A 26,334-nucleotide genomic window follows, 5' to 3' on the forward strand; every position below is an offset into this window, starting at 1 on the left:
ACTTGTTTAGGACAGAAGTTTTACAACGACACTGCCCAAGAGACTGAATGATGGGGAACTCCGAACCACACAGAACCCCAGCCCCACCTACTGGCCAACTTTTCTAATCTCTGGAAAGCATGGAACAATCTTAGCTCAAACATAGAGATTGAGCTGGGACCCGGGGGTGTATTGGATCTATGGGAGGCAAGCTTATACAGTGCTACCTAGTAGCGGGTTTGGGTCCTGGGTGCTAGGCTCAATCAGACCGTCCTTTTTCTTGCTTCTCCTCAGAAAAGGTGAAAAACTGGGAGTCCCCATATATGAAGAAAGATTAAGTAGACAAAATGGAGTGCCTTACAAATTGGCAATTGGAAAGATGAAGAATGGCTTCCTGAGAGAATCATCCAGTACTATGGTCCTGCCACTTGGGCAGAAAACAGGTCCTGGGGATATCGCACCCCTATATATATATATATGATCAACTGCATCAACAGACTGCCAGCTGTTGTTGAAACTGAAACTAATGAAACTGCTAGAACTCTTCATTTGCTGGCAAAACAATGCTCTAAGATGTGCAATGCGGTCTACCAGAACTGCTTGGCTTTAGACTATTTTCTGGCCTCCAAGGGAGGAGTTTATGGAAAATTTTAACCTAAGCAATTGCTGCTTACAGATTGGTGATGAAGGAAATGTCATAGAAGAAATCACAGAGAGAATGAGAAAGCTTGCCCTTCTCCTCATCCAGACTTGGAGAGGATGGGATCCCAAAGACTTCTTTGGAGGATGGTTTTCTGCCTTAGGTAGATTCAAAATCTTGATAGGATCAATGGGCCTAATCCTAGAAGCATCCTTAATATTGCCCTGCCTGGTTCCCCTGGTACCATGGTCTATCAGGACATTATGGAGACCATTATAGAAAGGAAAACGGCTGCACATGAAATGATGTTATGGAAATATAAACGCCTAGATCAAGATGATGCTCTTTGACCGTATGTGGGTCCAAGCATCAAGGGTGAAATAATGTAGCAGGGAGGAGGATCAGAAGAAAACAGACTAGATGGATGGAACAGAGAGTAAGCTGACCAAACCCTAGCCAACTGCTGCTTCTCCTGGCTTAGCAAAATTTCAACAGCCTGTTTCTATCAGATTCATCGACCCTATGAAAAAAAAGAGACAACTCGTAGATGTTTAATATTTATTAAATCGTGGCGGTTCAACTATTGACTGAGACACATAGGGTGGACAGAAAGAGCTTGGACTTGAGAGTCAGCTGGACTTTGCTTACAGTTAGGTAGAGGGACACTACTGGCTAGTCCCTCCACCTGTGGTCTTAGGCAAGTTAGCCAATCTCTGTCATCTGTACAATGGGACATTAGCATACTGCAGGCTCTCAATACACAGTTGTTGAAATGAACAGAGTGCATTCAAAATCATTTGTGTTGATTGTTTAAAATAAGCAGAATGACTCAATTCCTGTCCATCTGGACTTCAGTTGTTCAGTTTGGAGTTTCAAGACAATGAAGATCCGAATGATTGAATATCAGTGGGATATCTGAAATTTATTAAGAAGTCTGCAAACTCCGTGACAGTTGTTTGCTGGCAGCAATGCACAACACACGAAGTCAACCCTCTCTAAGGGTTTGTTAGACTGGCATGAATTTGCACCACCTCTTACTTATGAGTAACCATTGCACAGACACACACTCACACTCACTCATTCACTCCCTCACCCAACCAAAATGAGTTCTTTCAGAACTCAACAAGCAGCTGAGTTCTCCCCTAATATCCCAACAGGCCAGTGTCCCCACAAGATTTTACATAATGTTTGTATCATCCAAACCCTAGCAGACATTTTACTAAACTCCAGAAATGTTCCATAGAGATGGAAAAGAACAAAGGGAAAGAAAGGTAACATTTCCCAGCAGCTTTGCCACACTGCAACTTCAGCAAAACCAAGCCTGTCCTTGCTGTCCCTGTTCACTCTACCAGCAGAGTGGGACAGATTTCAGTTTTAAAATGCCTCCTAACAGCATTTGGGCAAATTAGCTTACATGGCTGGGCATTGTGTTGCAGCCACAGAGAATGTTCTTTTCCTGTCAGAAGCTCTGACAGTCCACACCACGGTGAAATACCAGGAGCTGCTTAACATTTTTCTTGATTTCTCTAAGAGCGAACATTAGACGTATTAAGAAAAACAACCCAATCATTAAGCCTGGTGTGGTTCTCCTAGGAGCCATCTCTATCGCTTTAATCAGATTATGGACAACTCATTCTCATCCCAGACATTTATCTTCTTTGTTAACCCACACACCAAGTGGCATTCTTCTTAACATCCAAAAAGAGTAATGAAAAGTGAGAACAACAAAAAACCTTCCATTAGTGATGGTGTTAAGGTGTTAAGTAACATTTGTTTGCTTTCATTAGTCTCCAAACAACAAAGTACAATGATTCTGATTAAACCTGGCACGTGTAAATGACAGCCGAGTTCTGGGGTGTTTTTGTCTATGATAAAGGATGACTTAAGGTTGAAATTTGAGACAGCCAGGCCTCGTGAGTCACCTGCCTCTCTGTGTTTCCTCAGAGGAAGTTTGCAGCCTCAGAATGGAGGAAGTGGATATGAGCTTGTCAAGAATCTTAGGCTTCATTTTTCTTTTCCCAGTTTGGTTTGGTTTTCAATTTCTCAGCTTTATCACCCATTTTATTGCTGGAGTTAAGTAGGAGTACAAGGCACCGTGCTCTCTCACGGCTCAGCACTAACAGCCATGATGAGCCATAATTAGACGTAAAATCACTACAAAATTACATGGCAGAAAAATTGCCACTAGGAGAACCAGACTTTGTCTATGGGAAACTTCATCGGGTCCTGCATATCTGTCACACTTAAGGGGCACTGCGTGTTTTAGCCCATATTCATCTTACTAAAGCCAAAATGGGAGCCACTTAGACTTTCAAATAAGCTTTTTGGAAGTAGAGAATGCAGGTTTCAACAGACTGTGTGCTGCTAAGTATTGATGTAGAAAGCCATCGCCTGAAGACCAGGACAGCAGCAAGGGCTGTGGGAGCCCAGAGCCTGGAAGGGAAAGAATCAGAAGGGGAGGAGCAGGCCAGGACCTCCTCCATCACTAATAAGGCTCTGAATCCTTCACTGAGAGCCAAAGGGTCCCTGCAACATCATCCAGTCCAACAGCTCAGACTTCTGCCCAGGAAAGGACACACCTGAACATATCCTTAAAGAAACAAGGAGCAACAGCTAGTGGTTTTCTGCATTCACAAAGAGTCGGCCTACCCACTTGCATAGACATGACAAAAAAATTAACCTCAGGACAGAATCTTCACACATGGATAACACAGAATAATCACAGCTATTTCCTTTCTTCCTGTTGTCACCTCTCTTAAACACAGGATTAAGAGACAGTAAGCTAGGACAAAAGGACTGCTATGCAGTGGAGTGCTTTTGAGACTGGGTCATTTAAAAATTGATTTAAGTATACTTATTTGCTTTTAGTGATGGGGTAGGTCCAGGACTCCTCCTCCTCTTCTATTTCTTTGCTTTTAAAAATGTCATGTGTGTTTTTCTACAGATCAGCCAGAATTGTTAAGGTCTCGTGTTCCTGTGAAATAAAGAAAACATCTCTTGGGATATTCTTAAAACTCAGCATGCACTTTCTAAAGAAGATGGTTTGCTATCTTCCTTCCTTTCTAGAATCAAGCAAACAAATAAAAATTAAAAGAAAGGAAACAAAATTCATGAAATACTGTAGGTTGAGAAGTTATGATTGTTCTGTTCTAAATATGTCTGGTATTAAGCAGCGCATTTAGTGAAATGGCATCAAGCATTATTGATTTTGTCTGCATTTTTAGCTGTAGATCACATATGCTATGGCACCAGCATAGGATATTTGGTGGATGATGAGTTTCCCTCTTGGTAATAGCCCTTGCTCACTGATGAATCTGGGTCTGCTCAGATACAGGGAGAACTATGAGAGGCAAACACCCTGGGCTGGGTGTGGTGGCTCACACCTGTAATCCTAGCTATTAGGGAGGTGGGGATCTGGAGGATTGATGCTGGAAGCCAGTCTGGACAAATTCTTCTCAAGACGCCTATAAAGTTGGGTGTGGTAGTGGCACACGCCTGTCATTCCAGCTATGTGGGAAAGGTAAATAGGATGCACTGGTTGTCCAGGTCTGCCAGATCATAAATGTAAGACCCTATCCCAAAAATAACTGAAGTGATAAAAAGGGCTGGGGGTGTGGCTCAAGTGGTAGAGCACCTGCCTAGCAAGTGTCAGGCCCTGAGCTCATACCCCAGTACCACCAAAAGAAAAGAGAAGAAAGAAGTACGCTGGTAGATGAACCCAGGGTGTAGAAGAATGTTGTTAAATTAGAGAAGACACTAATTATAATGTGTTTCTTCAGTACAACAATCCACGCCTTACCTTTAACTGAAGAATTTCTCTGAAATCATTAGCTACTAGGGTGTGAAGAACACAGCCAAGGACAGATGTCGAGAGAAAGTTTGGCCCATAAATTTGGCCAAGGTATTTATTCTCCAGTTCCCTTTGCCATGGCTGAGGGCTGCTCCCTGGAACACAAATTCCCTGGCAGTTCAGGGGCAGGCTGGCCAGGTGAACGAACACTGATGGAGATCCTTGCTGGAGGATGCTTAAGATGGGTACAGGGAGACATGAACAGGGCTCTGACAGCCTCTGCTCCACCTGCTTGTATTCCAGGAGCGTGACCAGAAAAACCCGAAGCCATCTGTGCCTGTGAACAGACACAACAAATATACCTTTACCTTAGTAGTGCAGGTCCATGAACCCTTCCCAGTACTGTGAGAATATATAATAGCATCATAAACACCCCAAAACATGTCACGATATCGAGAGGCAGCTGTTTGTCTGTCTTTTGAAGAATGTAGGCAGTGTTGGTTGACCTCTACTATAGAACTGGCATAGATTAGCTGAAATGATACTGTAACCATTTTTTAGTACCCAGCTATATGTCCTGTTATAAAAATAGCAAATATTTAATCATACATGTTTCAATAGCTTCAGGGATTCATGGTATTCAATGACCATGTTAAATGATAATAATCACACCTGGTTTACTACTATCCAAATCAGCAGCTTCTCTTCAGCAGTTATTTTTTATTATATGTGCTGTGCCACTATCATGGTCATTTAGAGCAGTAATATTTAAAGTGGCCCATTAGTTTGTTTAAGGACAACTTCACAATATATTTCTGTATTAATATACATTTTGTACTATTATTTCCAAACTGCCACTGGAAAATCGATCCTTGTCTGTTATGACTGGTGAGTTGGGAAACACATGAATGTCCAAGCTGAGATGGAGTTGGGGACCAGATGGGAACTGTTCCTGAGCCCATGGATTTGTGACAACTGTTGTTGAGCTTATCATAAATGAAGATATGCATTAAGGAAGAGTTAAGAAATGATTAATAGAAGGATTTGGCAGGTATGCCACCCACAGTGCCATGCCACAGGGATACAAGTCTTGGAAGAACCCTGGGACGTGTAGTTTGTGAAGCCTAAGGAGCTTATTGGGCCATGGCAGTATCACATGGGGTTGGCAAGAAGGCCTCGTGGATGACGCAACATTTGAGCAAAGACCTGAAGAGGGTGAGGGCGGAACCCAGGGTGCCCGCTCAGCAAAGCCTAGGGAGCCACAGACACTAGGAGGTGGGGAAGGCAGGTCTAGCCAGAGGGGCAGAACGGTCAGTGGATGGAGTAGCTTGAGTGTAGAGAGCAAACTGAGTCTAAGAGGTAACAGGAACAGGGGTGGCAATGGCCTTGGTGACCACAGCAAGGATCTTGACTTCCATTCTATACCAGAAAGGAAGAAACTGGAGAGCCTTATGTGATCTGACCTAGTTTTGAAGGCACTTAGCACCTGTGTTGAGCATAGACTATGGGGACAGCAAAAGCAAGGTCACATCAGGAAGGCATTGCTATGAACCAGACAAGACAAAGGGCAGGGCCCTGGGCAGTCAGGGTGCTGGGTGTAGCTCAGAGGTCTCTGGAAATGAATTCTCTGGGATTTACTTCAATGAGGAACTTGTTGGTAGAACTTGGTGAAAGCCTGGGTTTGGGGAAAGTCATAAATGTGTGGATTTTCACATAAAATTGAAATCAAGTCCCTTGTACACAATCTTCTAAAGGAAAACCATGCCATCCTGACTGCGGGTTCTACCCAGTGCCCAACCCCACCCTGAGCCTACTTTCTCTCTGAAACCCCTCTACACCTCTCCCTCTTTTCTTCTGTGTCCCTGCAGTGCTCCCTGCAGACGGGACACATAAATAGCCATTCTTTGGCTGTCACTCTCAGGGCCTGAGGACAGCCAGGACTCAGCCGGCTGGCCTGTTGAAGAATCACCTGCTGGGCCTGAGCCTCCAGCCACCAGCTAGTTGTGGAGTCTGCAGCAAAGCCAGGGCAGATTGCTGGAGTTTGACCAAGAGACCAGATGTGCATGATGAGCTGATCTGACCACAGAGAGACATGTGCCTGCATCTTCAGAAGGCGCACAATTGTCAGGTTAAGCCAAGGCAATTTAATACACATTACCTTCTTTATAAACAGAGAAACAGAGCCTTCTCTCTGTGGGAGTGTGAACGGTAGGAGAGGAAGCTAAATACCTCCGAAATGCTGCCCTGTGACTTTGGGGAAACAAGCGTCCATGGAAAGGACCCAAAAGCACAGAAGAAAGAAGCTATTGATCATCGGTTCACTCTACATTTCAATGCATGACTGGAGTCATCTTTACAGCAAAAAACCTGCCACCTTAAAGGAGCTTCTGCTGCAGACCTTTCACTGCCTTGCAGTGATTTCTGCTTTCCCACTTCTCCCCCTTTTTTCCTTCCCCTCCCCTCTCCTCACCTCCTCTCTGTGTCTCTGTCTTTCTTTTTCTCTCTCTCCAAAATACTGGAGATTGAACTCTGGCCATCTACCTCTTGAGCCACTCCCAGCCCTTTTGTTTTCAAAACAAGGTCTTTCTAACTCTGTCAGGGCTGTCCCGGAACACTCAGTCCCTTACCTCTGTCTCCAAATTAGCTGGTATTATAGGTTTGAACCACCATGACTGGCTGCGTCTACTCTTCTTAACAGTGCCTGCTACTTTTAGTCATCTCAACAAATCCCAAGAAAAGGTCCATATCTTTATTCTGAAGACACACAAAATAGAGCCAGGGGAGACCAGATGCACAGTAAATGAAGCACTGTGGTCAGTGGAGCAGGGAGAGAGGGAAAGAATGAGAGCGTCCAGGGCTGAATCCTCTCTCCCTGAGGGATGGAACCCTGTCCACTCCACCATTATCCCACCACATCAATCATCCCATCACAAGCACCTTGTGGCCTCCAGCTTCCCCAGCAAGGCGCAGGGCAGGGCTCAACTGCTGGGTGAAACCCTCTGAAACCTAGCCCCTCCACTCCTTGCTCTTGGGGCACAAATTCCACACCAATTCTTCTCCATACTTCTGCTTCCTCCACCAAACTATTCACCAGCACACGACACAACTTGTGTGACCAACTCATATGCGCATGAAATGCAAGTCTGGGCTTCAGTTTATCTGAAGAGGATAAGGGGAAGTTTCCTCCTGAGTAGCTAGGATTACGTGTGTGAGCCAGCTTACTAAGATTTTACTAGACGGTAATACAGCACACTTTATTAAGAACATTCATGGTTTTAAAAAAGTGCCATAGCTCGTATGCTATGCAAGTCCAGAGGAAGAAGAGAGATCAAGAAAATTTTCATGAGAAACTGTCACTTGGGCTGTGCATTGATGGATAAGTAGGAGTCCGTTCCTTAAAAAGCTTGGACAGAGTGTGGCACATGGTAAGTACTATAGGGATTTACCATCACTATTAAAGTGAGGCCAATATCCTTGTCACTAGTCAAAGCAATTTAATGCCTTTCTCCAGAATGGTCCTTCTACTTCCAACGTCCTTCCCCTCCCAGCTCCTTTGACACTTGACAGTTCCCTACTCACCATTCAAGATCATCACTCCCTACCGACATTCCTCTGCGCCCATCATGCATTTTGTGGTCTGTGCTCTGAGCACACCTCTGTAGCACACCCACTACCCACTCAGGACAGGACCCCCGTGTGACGTCCCGTTCTGATTGTGAGCATCCATGGGGCCCTGCTGGGGCTGTACTCACCTTCACCAATTCGACGGAGGCCCGAGCAGACCCCACATGGATGAAGAGAAAGTAATGTCACAGGGTAAATGAGGTGGTCAAGTGTTGAGAGCGGTGACAACGCCCAAAGACACATCTTTGCAAAATCTATGTTGTTGAAGATGGTAGGATAAAATCCATCCCAAGGAGAAGCCCTGTGTGCCCAGGTGGTGGCCCTAGAGGGTTATCCTGGAACAACTTCAGGGCTTCTCTTGTTCATTGTTCCTTCAGAGAAAAACAGCTCCCATGTTGTCTTGCCGTGCACTGGTGAGGATCCCTGTTGTCTTGGGGTGCACTGTGAGGAATAGATCTGAACTGTAAATATTCTTGCCCCTCCAACACTTACCTCAATGTACTATTAAAGTGTTATGCAGGGCAGGGGCTTCATTTTGTTGTTATTTCTTTTATTTTTGGTGGCATTGGGTTTGAACTCAGGGCTTCTGAGCACTTGCTAGGCAGGTGCTCTGCAGCTTGAGCCACATCTCCAGTCCATTTTGCTCTGGTGGTTTTCAAGATGGGGTCTCTTGAACTCTTTGCCTGGGCTGGCCTTGAACCTCTGTCCTCCAATCTCTGCCTCCCACGTTGCTTGAATTACAGGTGTGAACCACAGTGCCTGCCTCACTTATCTATTTTGAGTCCTTGGTAAAGACTTAAATGCTCCGACTTCTACAGTTGTTTTCGATTGCTTTTTTACTTGTTTAATTTCTTTTTAAAACCAGCTTTCCTGAGGTCTAATTCCATACAGATTGCCTCCACACTAAGTACACGGTTCAATCAGTATTGACAACTGTATACACCCACCATGTAGCTAGCTCCTCAACCAGAAAACAGGCTCCTTCCACCACCAAAACATTTCCTGTGCCCTTTTGCTGTCAGTCTCCCTACCCCCAATCTCAGCAAACCACTGCACTCTTTTCTGCCACTGAACATTCGTTCTGACTTTTCTGTGAGTTAATATGAATGAAGTCATATATGACGTCCTCTTTGGTGTCTAGCTCCTTTCATTCAGGATAAAAAATTTGACAGTCATACATCAGTACCCCATTCTCGTCATTGCTGAGTAGTATTCCTTTTATGAATAGCCTACAATTTCTGCCTGGAAGCGAGGAGGTGTGGTGGGGAGAGGGGGAGCGGTGGAGAGTACAGGGAGAAATGGCCCAAATTATGTATGAACATAGTGAATAAACAAATAAAAAAAGCCTACAATTTGTTTATCCACTCAACTGGGGAATAGATTCGGGATATTTTAAAAATATAAACAGCCTTGAAAGAAATGACCTAATTCTGTGTGAAGTTTAATTGTGACAATTCTGGGTGTGCCCTCACCAGCTCCAAGTCCTCTGAGAACTGAGACTATACCTTGTCTTCCCTTTGTCTATCACATAACCACATTCCAATGCATTTCCATTCAAAAACAAAAGAATGAATGACCGAATGAGGTCATCTTTGCATCATGGAATCATAAAAAGAAACAAACTTTCATGACTATTTCCACCTTCCCCAGACAGGCAATTGACTTTTAAAAACGTATTCCTACTCACCAGAGACACTAAATGGCTTTTTTCTTAGATGAAACAGGAAGCCAGTCTTCCTAGCACCAAGGACAGCAAAATCTCAGTAGAGGGGCTCTGCCTGACTTGTCACCTGGCTCCAAACTTCTCTCCTCTGTGCCTCTACTTCCCTATCTGGATTTGAGAGCATGTGTTTGAGGATTTTTGAGCTGATGTCTTCCTAGCCTAGATGCACCAGAACAAATGCTCTAATGCTCAACTCACTTTCTGACTGCAGGACTTTGCTTGTCCAGGAAGGAAGAGACAACCAGTGGCAGCCGACTCACAGTCCTCAGTTTCCCAGGGGGTTGCCAACAGCCATCCTGCACAGATGGCCCATCTGGACCTGGCCACTGTCCTTCAGACCCATGCAGAGGACAGGAGGTGCTGGGGTCTCTGGATTCAGGCACATGGGCTACATTAGTGCCCCTCAAGGAGGTGCCAGGCTAGTGTACCCCACCTGCGTGGCCTTTCAGGAGAGGAGGTCACCCGTCTCTCTCTCCCTGCTTCTCACTCACTCTTTACCTTGTGTCCTGTGCTCTTGTCACATTGGAACACAGAGGCACCTGACACAGCTGGTGTCAAGCACAAAGACAATGTAACAATAAAACAATAGGAACTGGTTGGGAACAGGGCGGGTGATCAGCTCATGTCATTGTTATTATGGGGGATGGAGAATTAGAAAGAGGCCTTCTGCTGGGGCTGGCACAGGGGGCCACCCTCCCCTGCTGCTCAGAGAGCCAGAGCCAGCCTGTTTCCAAGCCATGTGCCACACTTCCATCCCAGACAGCCTGAATTAATTTCCTCCTTGAGATTTGGTGGGATGCAGTGCAAACGTTTAACAGAAATCGAGTTGGAAAATTTTCCTTCATCCCCGCCTTTTGTAAATCCATCCAAAAATAAAATAGTCATGAAGCATGTCTGGCAACATTGGCCCTTTCTGCTGATGTCTTGCTAGTCACCCTTGCAGATTCCCCTGTCCCCTCTGCACTCCTGTTTGTTCTGCTGTGTTTACTGTTTTGTCTCGTAGCCCAGCACCCTGTCCCTCTATCTAGGGACTTTGCCAGGTCTCGGATCACTTTTAAGGTCTTTTATTTTTAGAGAGCTTTCCCAGTGTGGCAGGGGTGGCCCACGGAGCTGGGGAAAGTCACTAAAGCTGGGGAAGAAGTGACACCCCAGAAGGCGGGACGCCCCCTGGGGTGACTGTCACTGTGGTTAAGTCCCAGGCTGGGGTCAATTGTGCCAGGCGTTGCTAGGAGCTCCGCGTCCTGCTTTAGAACCCCAGGCTTTGTTGGGGACGCGTCGGTCGCGGTTCGAGGATACTTGGCGGGGTAGTCCGACGGCGCTGGACGCTTTTCGCAGAGCGGACCAGGTCGTTTCTCAACCCGCAGCGATGTCAACCTGGTTAGGGGGCCTCGCCTCAGGCTTGGGCCAGTCTCTGGGTCAAGTCCCGGGCGGCCTGGCTTCCCTTACTGGAGAAATTTCCAACTTGATCCAGGAGATGCTGATGGAGACGGAGGAAATGGAGCAGCAGACTCAAACTGCACTTGGGGCTAAGCCTAAAACCCTCCACAGTACCACAAAACTAGAATCTGAGGTGTGTCAACTGAATCTACTCAAGGATCATCTGGAAGAGGAAATTAAACATCATCAAAAGATAATTGAAGATCAAAAGCAGAGTCAGATGCAACTGCTTTGGGCTTTACAGGAGCAGAAGAAGGAAATGGATGAGTTTAAACACCAGCATGAACAAATGAACATCACACATAGCCAGCTCTTTTTACAGAAAGATGAGGAAATTAAGAAAAAACAATTGAACAACTAAAAACCCAGTTGAATGAAGAAAGGCAGTTCATTGAAACAGAGATTATCCAGCAGAAAGACTTGGACATGCAAGCTTGTCAGGCGAGAATGTCTTCTGCTTCCTACCCCCAGGATGTGACCCGACTTCAACAGCAACTGCAGGCCTACGCGAGGAAGAGAGAACAAGTACTCGCTGTTTTGGAGGAGAAGACAAGGGAAACCAGCCATTTGAAAAGAGAATACCACAAAATGATGGATATCGTTGCTGCCAAAGAAGCAGCACTCATTAAGCTGCAAGACGACAATAAAATACTGTGCACTAGATTTGAAAGTACTGGTCAAGATATGTTTAGAGAAACTCTTCAGAATTTGTCACTTATCATTCGAGAAAAAGACATTGAAATAGATGCACTGAGTCAGAAATGTGAAACTTTGTTGGCAGTTTTACAAACTTCCAGTCCTGGGGATGAGGTTGGAGGTGTAAGTAGTCATCAGTTTGAGGAGCTGCTAGAGGAGCGTAATAAATTAAAGCAGCAAGTAAAGAATATGGAAGAATGGAAACGGCAGGTGATCCCCATGGTCCAAAACACTCAGCATGAGTCTGCCCAGGTTCTGGAGGAAATTTATCAATTTCAGGCCCAAGTTTTGGTGGACCGTGATAACAATTCTAAATTACAAGAAGACTACATTGGCCTGATCCAAAGGTATGAGCAGAATGAAATCAAACTCAAACATTTGGGACAAGAATTACCACAAGTTCAGCAAGGCATAAGACAGATTTGTAGTGCCAAGGACCTTCTTCTAGGAAAACTTGATATCTTGTCACACCTGCTCTCTTCTGGATCATCATTTACCTCCCAGGCAGCAGAGTCCCTTATACCAAGTGTGTCTGCTGGATTGAGTGAGATTTCTAAACTAAAAGTGGAAAATGAACAACTAGTAGAAACATCCAAGGGAAAGGAAACAGAATATCAAGCATTACAAGAGACTAACATGAAGTTTTCTCTAATGCTTCGAGAAAAAGAGTTAGAGTACAATTCAATGCAGAAGAAGGCTCTTGCTTTAGAGCAGCTATTGAAAGAAAAAGAACAGGTGAGGCTGGGGAGCTAAATCGCTTTTAATTACAGTCGAGTCAATGCAGGAGAAGACAACTGCACTGCAACAGGAGGGAGACCAAGTCATGATGGCCCTGAAACAGAAACAAGTGGAAAACAGCGCCCTACAGAATGAAGTCCACCACTTACAGGACAAAGAGTCACAGTTAAACCAGGAGCTCCACAGACTGTGCAACCGTCTGTTAGAACCGGAAGAGTGTCACACTCAGAAATTGTCGGCCGTGGAAGATAGAGAGGCTAAACTGAGAAAGAAAGTCACATCATTGGAGGAAAAGCTACTCTCATCCTCTAAGGCAATGGAAAATGCAAGTTACCAAGCCAGTGTGCAGGTGGAGTCATTGCGAGAACAATTGCACATCGTCTCCAAGCAGAGGGATGAATGTGCAGCCCAGCTCACTGTCTCTCAGGACCAAGTAAAGCAGTATGCGCTGTCATTAAGTAACCTACAGATAGTCCTAGAGCACTTCCAACACGAGCAAAACGCGATGCATTCTGCTGAATTAGAAAAACAAAAACACGTTGCAGCCGAATGGAAGACAAAGGCAGAAAATCTTGAAGCAAAAGTATTATCATTGCAAGAACATTTGGATGAAGCGAATGCAGCACTGGATTCAGCATCCAGACTTACAGAACAGTTAGATCTAAAGGAACAACAGATTGAAGAACTTCAAAAACAAACTGAGCTCCGACAGGAAATGCTGGATGATACACAAAAGAAATTGATGAATTTAGTAAACATCACAGAAGGAAAAGTGGACAAAGTCCTCATGAGAAATCTTCTCATTGGTCATTTCCACACACCAAAAAATAAGCGACATGAAGTATTACAGTTAATGGGAACCATCCTTGGTATGAAGAAGGAGGAGATGGAGCAGTTGTTTAATGAAGACCAAGGAGGTATTGCGAGGTGGATGATTGGGTGGCATGGAGAAGGATCAAAAAGTATCCCCAACATACCTCTGACACCAAATCAGCAATCTACTCTTAAGAGTTCTTTTTCAGAGCTTTTTGTTAAATTTCTAGAAATGGAATCTCGTCCATCTGTCCCCTCACCAAAGCTTCCTGTTTATGACATATAACATCTAGATTCACCAGAAGACAACTGGACACAAATGCACAAGTTTTAAAGGTACAACAGAACCCAGGGTGGGTAGAAGAGCAGACATGAATCCATTCTTGATCCCCGCTCTGCAGCTGTGCCTCTTATTAAAACTGCTGGACTTGGACTTGGTGGGCTCGGGCATCTTCTTTTGAAGCCCATCCCAGACTTTCTGTCCACATTGACACTTTGCCAGTGTCACCTGACAACAGTGCTTGCACTGTGCCAAAGACCTGCTAAAGCAATAGGTGATTCTGAAGCCAGAGACTATCTTGCACTTTAAAGGAGGCGTGAATACTATGTTTATTTATTTTATCACAAAGTGGACTTTCAGAAGAATTTGTATTTGTGGTGGTAATTTCATAAATTTAATAAAAATATTTTTATTGTTTTAGAAATTGCAGGTGTCAGAGGAGCAAGTCTTTGCTATTCAATTTGCTTTTTTCCTTCTCTGATTTGACCTAATTTAAGAGAAATATTTGATTTATCTTGATTTACAGAAATAAAAAGGGAACACATAAATACTGGTAGCAACCTACATCCGTTTTTTATTTCCTTCTCTGATTTTCAAGCTCATTTTAGATAGAAACAGACAGTTCATCTTTTAAAGATTATCAAGGAATTTACAAAAATAAATGAAACAAAACTAGTAGCGGCTTCTCTGCATAGGGTAGAAAAAAATCTCAAGCATATATTGTTGATCTTTGGAGGACTTAGAATAGACAGGCCAAGAGCAAGGCTCTCCCTGGGAGCTCCTAGGTGCCTTGAAATAGAATACGTAGTTGGTTCTGTGCAATTGTGTCACGTGAGTATGTGTGTGTGACCACCATCTTCAAGTCACAACTCTTCCAGCACAGGATACATCGAGCTGCCCTTTCCTACCACGAGCACCCTTGCTACCTCCCACCTTCATACCTGACAGCCACTGTCACCATCTCTATAATTTTGTTATATCAAGAATGTTGTATAAATGGGGTCACCTCTTGAGATAGGCAATTTTACTCAGCACAGTTCTGCTAAGATCCATCCAGGGTTGTTGCATGATCAATAGTTTATTCCTATTGGTTGTTGAGAACATGGTGTGGACATACCGCTTAGTTTCAAGAGCTGCGGTGGCTGTTTAAAGGTATCATCTAATACTAGGTTTCCTCACACAAATACAACTTTGATGTAAGTTTCACTGTGCAGCTGCAGCCATATCGCTGTAGTCAGCAATATCACCAAACCTGCCACTTGCTGCCTCTGCCTGAGGTGTTGCTTCTTGAGACTCAGTGATGCAAGACTGTGTGTCCCTGTCTCAGTGGACACTGAGGGCAGTGAGATCACTTCAACAGCAACAGCACCATCTGTTTGGAATTTAAGGGTAAGATAGTATTGCTTTAATTTTTTATAAACATCTTACAAAGTTGTCACTCAATGTTTAGTTCTATCAGGATGTTCATATTCCTACTCGTTATTGAAGTTGTATATTTAAAAGACATTTCTTGCACATTTTGTAAATTTAGATATGTTCTTTAAGCTAGAAACAGTTGCATAACATAGGTGATAATGAAACTAAATATGTAAACAGGTGCAGTTCTGGCCAGAAGTAAATTCAGTTGTAAATTTTATCGTGACAAATTGTAGACTTCCAATGTATTAGAAGACTGGAAGTTTGATTATGTGTTGATGGTTTAAACTTTTTTTTTCTAAAAAATTATGTAACTGCGGTATGCTGCTTCTTGGTGTCACCTATCTCCTAAAAAACTTATTTATTTTGCCATTCTTCAGTACATTTTAAAGGAAGCTGTCATCAAAGTTCATATTAGAAATGTTAAGCTGCTACCTGCTTGGTTTGCCTGTTGTTATTTCTCTATGACATTAACAGATGCTCCTCATTTTACGTGTGTGATATCCCTGTAAACCCAGTGTGAGCTGAGAACATCTTAAATTGAAAACACATTTACTACACCTAACCTCCCTACCATCCTTAGCCTCTGTACACAGCACGCCATAGAGTACTCGTCATGTGTCCTCGTGATTGTTTGGCTCCATTCTGCTGCCCAGCACCCAGAAAGCATACCATTCCCAGAAAAAGATGAAACAGAACTATAGTTTCTACTGGATCTGCATCAGTTTTGCACCATCATTAAGTTGAAAAATTGTAAGTCAAAGTATCCTTTTGTCACTGACTATCCTAAATCATTTGCAGCTTACCACTGAAATTTCATGTCAGTCCATAGCAACTGAATTCTAGTTTCTAAGCTAAAAAAGATACATGGTCTTTCATTTTGAAGAAATAACATGAAAAAATAGTTTTGTTTTGAAAAGGAGGTGCATGGTAGATATTTAAGTAGACTGTCACCATATGAAATTTTATGACATTTTAAGTACTTCCTTCCCTGACCAAACCAACCTGTCTCCATCACCCAGTACCTTACCCTAAGTTGTGTGAGAGATGAGTCATCTGCTCAAGGAACCTTCTTAGTGACCAGACAGAAATGAAGAAGGACACTCACAGCACACTCACTGCAGTTTTTTAACAACAGCAATTTTTACTGTTTATTTCATATGAACTTGGTAAAATTTGTGATTGGATGTTGCCTTAGCTTTCACAGTATCTCACAACATTCCTCATGGTTTTCAACTATAGTTAAATATGCTATCCCAGAAAATTGCATGTATCCATTGAAGTTGACATTAATACGATACAGTATCCTAGGGTTTGTGAATCTTGGTTCCTAAACACTTCTTTTGTGCAATACCGAGAATTGAACATGGCCTTGAGCTTGCTTATCCAGCTTTCAGCCTTTTTGCCCAGGTGCGCCTCAATTCTTTTTATTTTCCTTTTTTATTCATATGTGCATACAATGTTTGGGTCATTTCTCTCCCCTTCCCTCCACTCCCCCCCTTCTCCCCCCACCCCCTCCCTCTTCCCCTCTACCCCCTTCGCTACCAGGCAGAGGGCTTCAATTCTTAATCGTCCTACTTATTCCTCTCATGTAGTTGAGATTAATAGATGCACATCTCCATCATGCCTGGTTTGTTTTTTTGAGAAATAGTCTGGATAACAGTTTTTTGCCTAGGCTGGCCTTGAACATTGATCTTCCTGTCTCTGCCTCCCAAATAGCTGCGGTTATAGGGTGAACCACTGCATCTGGCTCCTAAACAATCTTTTAAAAGGAGAAGAAAGCAAAAGTAAACAACAAATCCACAAGGAAAAAGAAATGTCTTTCTTGAAACATTCAGTATCCCCCAAATAAAGCTTTTGTTTCTTTTAACTCTTCTTTTTCTTTTTTTTCTTTTATTATTCATATGTGCATACAAGGCTTGGGTCATTTCTCCCCCCTGCCCCCACCCCCTCCCTTACCACCCACTTCGCCCCCTCCCTCTCCTCCCCTCCCCCTCAATACCCAGCAGAAACTATTTTGCCCTTATCTCTAATTTTGTTGTAGAGAGAGTATAAGCAATAATAGGAAGGAACAAGGGTTTTTGCTGGTTGAGGTAAAGATAGCTATACAGTGAGTTGACTCACATTAATTTCCTGTGTGTGTGTGTGTGTGTTTGTGTGTGTGTTACCTTCTAGGTTAATTCTTTTTGATCTCACCTTTTCTCTAGTTCCTGGTCCCCTTTTCCTATTGGCCTCAGTTGCTTTTAAGGTATCTGCTTTAGTTTCTCTGCGTTGAGGGCAACAAATGCTAGCTAATTTTTTAGGTGTCTTACCTATCCTCACCCCTTAACCTTTCCATGGTTAGTTTCAAGGGTCAGAAAGACTTAAAAATACTTAGCCAGTCAATAAGTGGGAAATAAAAAGAGCAAGCTATGACTTCAGGGACAGGGCAGGAGTAACTTGACTGCACCAAATTTCAAGTCATGTGACTCTTGTTTTACACTCATGAAGTTTTTCATGTATCAAAATGTTTAAAACATCTTCCATCAACGAAAGTTTATCTTTAATTTTGTAAATATCTGAAGAATTAGGTGATAATTATTTCAAATGTTCCTGTGGAGGAGAAATAACTTCAAAGTGCTGACCTTTCTTATTATTTATATCTTTAGCCTTGACTTATTAAGTTTTCACTATTTAAAATTGAAAGATTGTCTTGATCTATAGGGAAATAACTAAATGTGTGAAATTTCCCACCCAACCTTAAGATTAGATTGTGTTTTATAAAACTAAAGTCAATGTGTCATATTAATTTCCCAGGAATACTGCAAGAGAGGGGGGGAAAAGACAATACAGCAAATAAAAATGATGCATGTAAATTGGCAATGTCTTCATCCACAATAAAAAAAGATTTTAGCAAAATAAATAAGGAGCACCCCATTCATGGGTTCAAGGTCTTCAGTCACTTAGCATGCACTCTCGATGAGGGAGAATCAGTTTTCTGAGAATTCCTATCCTGGGGTAACAAATAGCCCTTCCTTCCCACTTCCAGGAGGCAGGGAACAAATGGTGCAGAACTCATTGTGACTGCAACTGGACCTGGAGCCTCCCCTGCAGTGGCTGTGGACCTGCAAGCTGGCCAGCAGCATGCCAAGCCTATCCTGGCGTCCCTTGCCTGGAACCTTGCATGACCTCCACTGTCACTCCCAGATTTGTGCCACCCTCTTCGGTGAAGAATCAAAGCATTGCCCATGAAGAGATGTCAGAATCTTGGGGATCACAGAAACAACCAGGAAAGAATGGCTGGCACCCCAGTGTCACCCAATCATGGATATCTTACAAGGGCATCGCACATCTGAGGCCTGGAGTTCCGCAGCCTGTGGGTGTCCATCGAGCACAGGGTTCCTGGTCACGAGGCTCAAAGGGTGAAACCACGATGAAGAGGGATGAGGCTCCCAGCACTGCAGTCTCCTTCAGGGAAAGTAAAGGGCCTTGCCCTGTGAGGAGGTGACTGACGAGCTCGTTCCTCCCGGAACACGAACCCATCACCACAAGCTCACAGAGGTCACTCCTAGCTGCAGACAGGCACTGGGAGAGGCCAGGAGGTGGACAAGGCCTCTCTTCTCTGTGACCATCTATGGTGAAGAGGACTGACCAACAGGAAAACAGCATCAAAGCAAGTTTCAGCCCTCCTACCTCCATCCCTTCTCACACATGCTAGGAGGTGTTACCCTTGACATAGATCTTCAATAGCAGGGTGGGTGGTACAGAGATGGATGAGGGGCGTTTATAGGAGACAAGCATGTCTTCATTATAAAGCCCTACCACAGAAACAGAGGCTAACAGTGACCATGTGTTAAGCATATTTTTATGTTTGTTTTTAACAACTAGTGTTTCCATTGTGTTTTAACTCATGCACATATGCTCCTTGTACAGTTAAAAAGCAATGAAATCCAACATAGCAAGATGATAACTTTTGATTTCCTTTGTGTGCATTATGTATTTTGTCTAAAACGTTGTAATTCACAAAAGCAGACAAGAAGGAATTATGAAAACATGTAAAATGTATCCATTTATTTTATAGATGGAGTTGGAGTTTTGAAGTGTTCTGGCTCATCTTATTTGGAAACCACAAAAAAAAAACCTACAAAATCATATTTATCATTTCTCTTTGCTTAGATAACCTAAATTAAGATGGGCAAATTTGGCCATGGGTTATTTTTTCAAATAGGAACATTCACCTTTCTGCCCAGCAGAGCGGCAACATAACCATTAGCTTTCCCTCGTCACTGGTGTGTCACTGTGATGAGTAGCGGCGATGCTATCAGTTTGGGTGGAAACTGAGCACTTGTGCAGATCCAGTCATGTACATGTGGTGTTCTAGGAGTGCACCAGATCTCGGAAGTGCCACTTGGGAAGCTCTCTGGGAGGCTGGGTTCCATGCAGGTAGAGCTTGTCATAATGATGAGGACTGTGGAAACTCTCCAGGGGATGGCTTTAGGACAGGACCTCTGGAACTCAGTGGTGGTATCTTGATGAAAATTTCCTCTTTCAGGGGAAAATTTCATACATCCCAAGCCCACAAATATGGCCTAGGTAAAAAGTCAGGATATTAATTCAACCTGAGAAAGAGGGCTTCCTGAGACATGCTGAGTTGAACCATTAGGATGAGCACAATCCTCTTAGGAAGAATGCAAGTGTTGACTACAGGTAACCTCTCTGAGCACACACCAAGGGAAAGATACATGGGATTTGAATGCGCCAGCAAGTGGGACTATGAAACCTGAAGCACTTGTCCCGGCAGTAGTTATACTTCCCCATGTAGATCATGAGGAGATGAGCCCAGGGGCCTGGATGCCCATTCTTCACCATTCCTTGGAAGCACAGAGATGGGCAAGTGCTTTTTATGTGGTGATTTTTCAACAACCCTCCCTCCTCTGAGGGTCCCTTATGAGCTGTTTACCTGATGCTTATATCCTCTGTTAAGCCTTGTTCTGGTTGATTCTGTTGCCATTTTGTCCCTTTCAGGGACCTGTTATTATTCAGTGTCTGATGTTCTGTTACACAGTTGAACTCGGGGCTCTGTATCTCTGTGCTCCTGAAGCACCTCACCATTGCTCATATATATGTCTACTTATGTGACAGGATACACGACATGGTCTTCTGCCACCCTGTCTACACCCAAAAGGTATCAGCATCCGTAAATCAAAAACCAGAGAAATTTACAGACACTGGCTGGAATGTTAGGGATTATGTCTGTTCTGTGCACATCTTTCTCTGCTCTGCAGGGGACAGGGGTGATGGAAGGCACAGTGTCCTGGGCATCAGATTCCAACTCCCACAGCAGCTGATGGACTTGTGCATCAAGCTCAGGAGCCCAACCTGCCAACCACGTGGAGCGCTGGTAAAGTGCAGGGCATCCCAGGTGGAAGAGCAAGGAACTCTCTAAGAGGATTGACATCACAGGTGACCTTGCCTAGTGCTTAGGTGATGGACAGAGCTTGTCCATCCTGTCTTGAGGTCTGACTTTCCCCAGTGCAGAGATGGCTCTAAACAGGGGCCAGAAATTTGGCATAAAAGTATCTGATAATTGTACTAGGACTGAGGAGTCAATGTACATTAAATTTACTCCTTCTTGACTCTGGTTGTTCTTATTTTGCTTCCTCTGTGTGGTATCCAAAATAATGTGTTTCATAGAACCTGGATCTGATTATAAACAAACAAAAATCTTTCTCAAAATTAAAGAAGGTATTTTAAAAATTGTAATATATCCAAGTGCTTTTTTCTTTGAAAAAATATAGCTCTATTATTAGAATAGCTTTTCCTGCAAAAGGACTCATAGAAAAACCACTTGCTGTTCACCCCTCACCCTAATACCATAGAGTGAAAATCATGTTTTCTGCATACATGCACAGATACACAGCAAATCATTGTCATGGTTTTTAGCATTATCACTTCATATGAAAAAACAAAACTCCTAGACATCATAAACACCTTCAGCAAGTAGCAGAATATAAAATAAATTTACAAGCTCTAGTAGACTTTTTATATATGAGCTATGAACCATTTGAGAAAGAATACAGGAAAACAATTTCAGCTACACTAGCCTCTAAAGAAATAAAATACCTATGAATAAACTTAATAAAGGAAGTCAAAGACCTCTACAATGAAAACCACAAATCATTGCAAAAATAAATCAAAGAAGACTATAGAAGATGGAAAGATCTTGGATTGGAAGAATCAGTATTGTAAAAATGGTTGTATTACCAAAAGCAATCTACATGTCCAAGACAATCCCCATCAAATTCCAATGACATTCATCACAGACAATGAAAAATCAACCCTAAAATTCATTTGGAAGCACAAAAGACCACAAATAACCATGGCAATACTGAACAAAAAGAGCAACGCTGGGGATTTCACAATTCCTGACTTCAAAATATAGTACAGAGCTATAACAATAAAAACAGCATGGTGCTAGCACAAGAACAGACGTGAAGGCCAGGGGAACAGAACAGATGAACCAATATGAATCCATACAGCTATGCCCACCTGCCTTCAAATTCTCTCTTTTTTGATAGTGGAGAACATATGGCGTTTTTAAATAGTTGTTTTTACAAATAAAAGTGTAAGAACATTATAGCCTTATAATGAATATTGAGACATGAGTGTCTTCATGTGGAATTCACAATATGCAGTTGATACAAATATTTGCATCACTTTTTCAAGAATGACCATTCTCTTCTGCTTTATAGTTTATCAAACAATGTGCTGTGGACTTGAGACCTCCTCTTGGTGGACAGGAGGTCAGTGTGTAAAAATCTTCCTTGCATGAAGCACTGTGTGGCAGGTTTGCCTCTGGTCCTCTAATTGTGAGAACAGCACAGAGACCAGGAGAGGAAATACAGGCAGGAGATGAAGGCATTCTCCTCACCTGAACCTAATGACAGAGGACAGTTTCCTGAAGAATAACACATTTCCACTCTTGGATCAAACGAGATAGAAGGTAAGAGCAGAGGTGCTGAAGCCAGGCTGTTTGGGTTCAAAGCAGTCCTGTTTCTCTTCAGCTGGGGAGCTATGGAGAAGTTCCTTAGTCCTCTCTGCCTTGGCGTCTCCCTCTAGAGAACAGGGATTAGTATGTCTCTCACCATATGCTTGAGAGAATTAAATTAGTGCTTAAACCAGTCCCTGGCCATAAGAAGTACTATAGCAGTCATTGCTAGTATTATTTGATGAGGATGTCAACCCCTTATTCTGTGACTTTGCATAGAAATATGAAATTATTAAATTTAACCACATTCTTTAAAAAAATCCTATAAATGTATGCAAGGTGGGAACAAGCTATGTATAATGATAATATATATTTCATGACAGCTTTTAGAAAAGGAGGTTGAATGATTTTATGAGAAATAATGAATCTTTGAGTGCTTACCCAGACTTAAACGTACATAAGGTACATGTATTGATATGTCACACGATGTACAATAAATATGTTCAAATTTTATGTATCATTAAAGAAAAGCACAAACGGTTTAACTGGAAAGAGTCAGACTAAGTATCCACAACACTAGCTGTGAAGTGTGGTTCCTGGTCCAGGATCCTTTCAGCACACCATGTGGCTTCTGCTTAAGTGGCAATTGTGTCGTGGTGGAACAGTTTTGACCAAGAAGGACACATAACCTCCATCTGGCCCAAAAAATGCAGCTGGCCACATCAGCATCATCCTCAAGGTGATTCGGTGGCTCCATGGGCCCGTTAAGCCTCTGGAGAAGTTTGGGTATCAAGGCAACGCCCAGGTACAGAGAGAACCATTAAATGTCCTGCAGAGGCTCCTAGTTCACTTCATTAGTTCTCTCCCCAAGACATCATTTGCACTTAAAATACACACACTCACAAAGTGAGGCAGCATGTCTTTTCAGTTTATAACAAAGGGAGTAATTATGACTCCAGTGTAAGCAACTGTTTTACCCAAAGAGAAAACACAAACAAGAAATTTACAACAAACCAGTGCTCCATTATGTATATGACAAGAAGAGATGCACCCACAAGGGCTTAAGAAAATATTCTCACTTATCAGATTATGCCTGTAGAAACAAGCAATGCATGTTTTTGCTTTATTTTTCTCAAGCGTATGTGGGTGAAAAGAAAAACATCATACTGGGTGAATTAGATATGTACACATACATGCGCACACACGCATACACGTGCATACATACACTGAGGTCAGAGAGATCTGACTTTGCATTATGACTCTTACTAAATCCGAGTGTTCAGTGGTACTGAACGAGCTAAGCATGCACAAAGGCTCTGAGCTTGGTTCCCAGCACTGAAAACAGAAAGAAGAAAGGTGCTTGGTAGTGACTTAGGTTTTCTTATCTAAAAACTGTGGGAAAAAATTGCTCCTACAACAATTGCATCTACCTGGAAGGACTCTTAGAGGATCCTCTGTTATCTGGTACACGGTAGAAGCTAAGTCTCTGTTATGTCCTCCACATTTACTCTACAGAGAAGCATAGAAGAATGGAGTTCATCTTGGTATGTGTATGTGAGTGTGTCCGTGTGTGTGTGTATATGCATGCATGTGTGAGCTGTGCATGTATGTGTGTGTGCATGTGTATGTGGTAGAGTGTGTGCACGTGTGTATGTGCACGTGTCCACATGTGTGTGTGCATGTGTGAGCTGTGCATGTATGTGTTTGCCTGTGAGAGTGTGTACATGTGTGTGTATGTGAATGTGTGCGTACATGTGTGTATGTGTATGTGAGAGAGTGTGGGAGCATGTGTGTGCATGTGTCTGTGTATAAGAGTGTATGCGTGTGTGTACGCATGTGTGTGCGTATGCATGTGCATGTGTGGACATGTGTGTGCATGTGAACATGTGCATGTGAGCGTGTGTGTTTGTGTGTGTGTGCGTGTGTGTGTGTGTGTGTGTGTGTGTGTGACTGTGTTGTAATATTTCTACAGTTAGGTGCACATTCACTGCTCTTGCCGGCACCCAGCATTATTCACTCATGTAATTCACACACGTTCAGGGGATGCTGCCTTCCATCTTTTGACAGCAGGAAATTACTACACAGGGAGTTCCAGTACCTAAGGTCTCCCATATACTGATCTCCAGAACCAGGATGAAAAACAGGCGCTCTGGGTCCTGAGTGTGTGTGGTGAACTCCATCACACTGCCTCTCTGGGGATCGTGCAGCTCTCGTGGGGACATCGTGAGTCTGGACTCTTGCTCTACCAACCAGCACTGAACAACGCTGCTCAGTTGTCAGGATGTCTCTCACCTTGGACTTCCATTTTAGTCCCATCGAATTGAATTTCCCCTGGCCAAAAGCTGACTTTCAGTTGTTTTTAAACTTGTTGTGTCTCTTATGAAAGAGAAGGTGCAGAATTCGAGAAGCAAAGAAGGCTCTGAGGGTGTGTAGAGGTTTTTCATGGCATTACCTGATGAAAGGGCACAAAAGGCCATGACTAGAAGCAGCAGCTGTACACACTGGTGCTGGGATGGTTGGGATGCTGGAGGGAACCATGGAGACAGTGGGACCATTTGCCACCAAGGGGCACTCCTGTTGTTAAGAGTGAAGTTGCTCAGTTTGTCCACTCATTTGAAAACACTACGTAATGATGACGCCAGATGGTACACATGTGACCTCAAGGAGCCCAAGCCCTACAAGAAGCCCAGCTTCACCCTCAGCAGACACAGGTTGGACAATAAATGAAGAAGATTCCTTTGTGACACTCTCCATTAAGAAATCTTCTCATCACCACACACAACTGCTGTTCTATACAGACAGAAGGTGACAATGGCCAACTGCTAGCACTCTTGAGGAGCAGCAGGGGGTAGGGAGTAGGCAGAGGGGCTTGTGGGTACACCTGAAGCATTTCTAAGAGAAGCCGTGCATTAGTTTCACTTGTTTTTTCAGCAAGATAGCACACATTTTGGGGGACGGCATCTCAGGTGTTTATTTCTGATGATTCACATGGAAGAGATGACCACAGAACGAAAGCAAGATGTCAACATCAGCGCTCTCACCAGAACCACCAAGAGATGGATTCAGCTTGCAAGACAAGTTGGTTAACAGCCTCTCCTGAATTCTATTAGAATCTTCTTGATATTGATGTATAAGCTGCTGCATTTTTAATGAATAAATCAAGTAGCCACAAAATATGTGAGATAAATACACTTTGGAATTTCTTCATCCTGATGTGTCTACATGTAATGATTAGAGATAATTTTCATTAACCAGTAACAAAGTCCTAAACTACTTTGACAACTTTGCATGTATAGCTTTAATCTTTATAACAACCAATGAAGGGGGGTAGGGGAGACATTGAAGTAATTTGCCTGATGTCATGTATTTTTAAGTTACAGCCCCCCCATTTTGATCCCAGCATTATGATGTTAAAGAACTCATCCTGATCCACTCTGTGATCCTACACCTTCAAATTCAATGAACACATAAGCTATCAAAAGTTAAGCATCAATATGAACTCTAGTGGCTGAATTAGACGTCTCTGAGCCATGACCTATTGCACACATAGAAAGGTACACTGCATGAAATTTGCTGGTGTTCCCAGCATGGAGGGTGAGGAATATAGGAGAGGGACTGAGATTACTGAGTAGCAGTAGAGTAAGAATGCAAGTAGACTAGTAACTGACATCACGCTTTCTCTGGCCACTGGAACCAATAGACACATGCATGGATGAAGTCCAAGTTTTGAAACACGATAGAGATTGTGTTCTCTAGGTTACACTAAACTCTCAAGAAAATGAGTTGTTTACTACGATAGCATGACACTTAGACAGGATAGGTTAACTTCAACTGTTCTCAGTCTATTCTGCACCATCCAGCAATTTTGGTTTTTCTACCTCAAGTGAGGGATATTCAAAAATTAAGATGATAAAGAAGGACTATAACATAAGACAGACGGAAGTACACTCTAAATCTTACCCTTTTAAAGTGTCAAATGAGATTCAGAATCAGTAGTATTGCCAAACAGAGGAAATGTGAACAAGTCCTAGTCAATAATCCATGCTCGTTATTTGACAGTGTGGTGTGTGTGTGTGTGTGTGTGTGTGTGTGTGTGACTACAATCTGCTGATGGGGAGACAAACAAGCAGTCAGTTAGCATTAACAAAAGTTTAAATGGTATAGAAAAAAATTCTTCTATGATCTTAATTATCATTAGAAAATAGAAGGTTTTATTCCTATTTGGGCTAAG

At 43.0% G+C, this 26,334-nt stretch overlaps 1 pseudogene and 1 gene segment (V, D, J or C); one reads left to right on the plus strand and one right to left on the minus strand.

Moving 5' to 3' along the window:
• LOC109696788 (T-cell receptor gamma chain C region C10.5-like) overlaps positions 1 to 26,334 on the minus strand; it is a 105,101-nt gene that overhangs the window by 50,700 nt on the left and 28,067 nt on the right.
• LOC141416848 (thyroid receptor-interacting protein 11 pseudogene) lies at positions 11,641 to 13,994 on the plus strand (annotated as a pseudogene).

Source organism: Castor canadensis, chromosome 2 (assembly GCF_047511655.1).
Source record: "Castor canadensis chromosome 2, mCasCan1.hap1v2, whole genome shotgun sequence".
Taxonomy (NCBI): domain Eukaryota; kingdom Metazoa; phylum Chordata; class Mammalia; order Rodentia; family Castoridae; genus Castor; species Castor canadensis.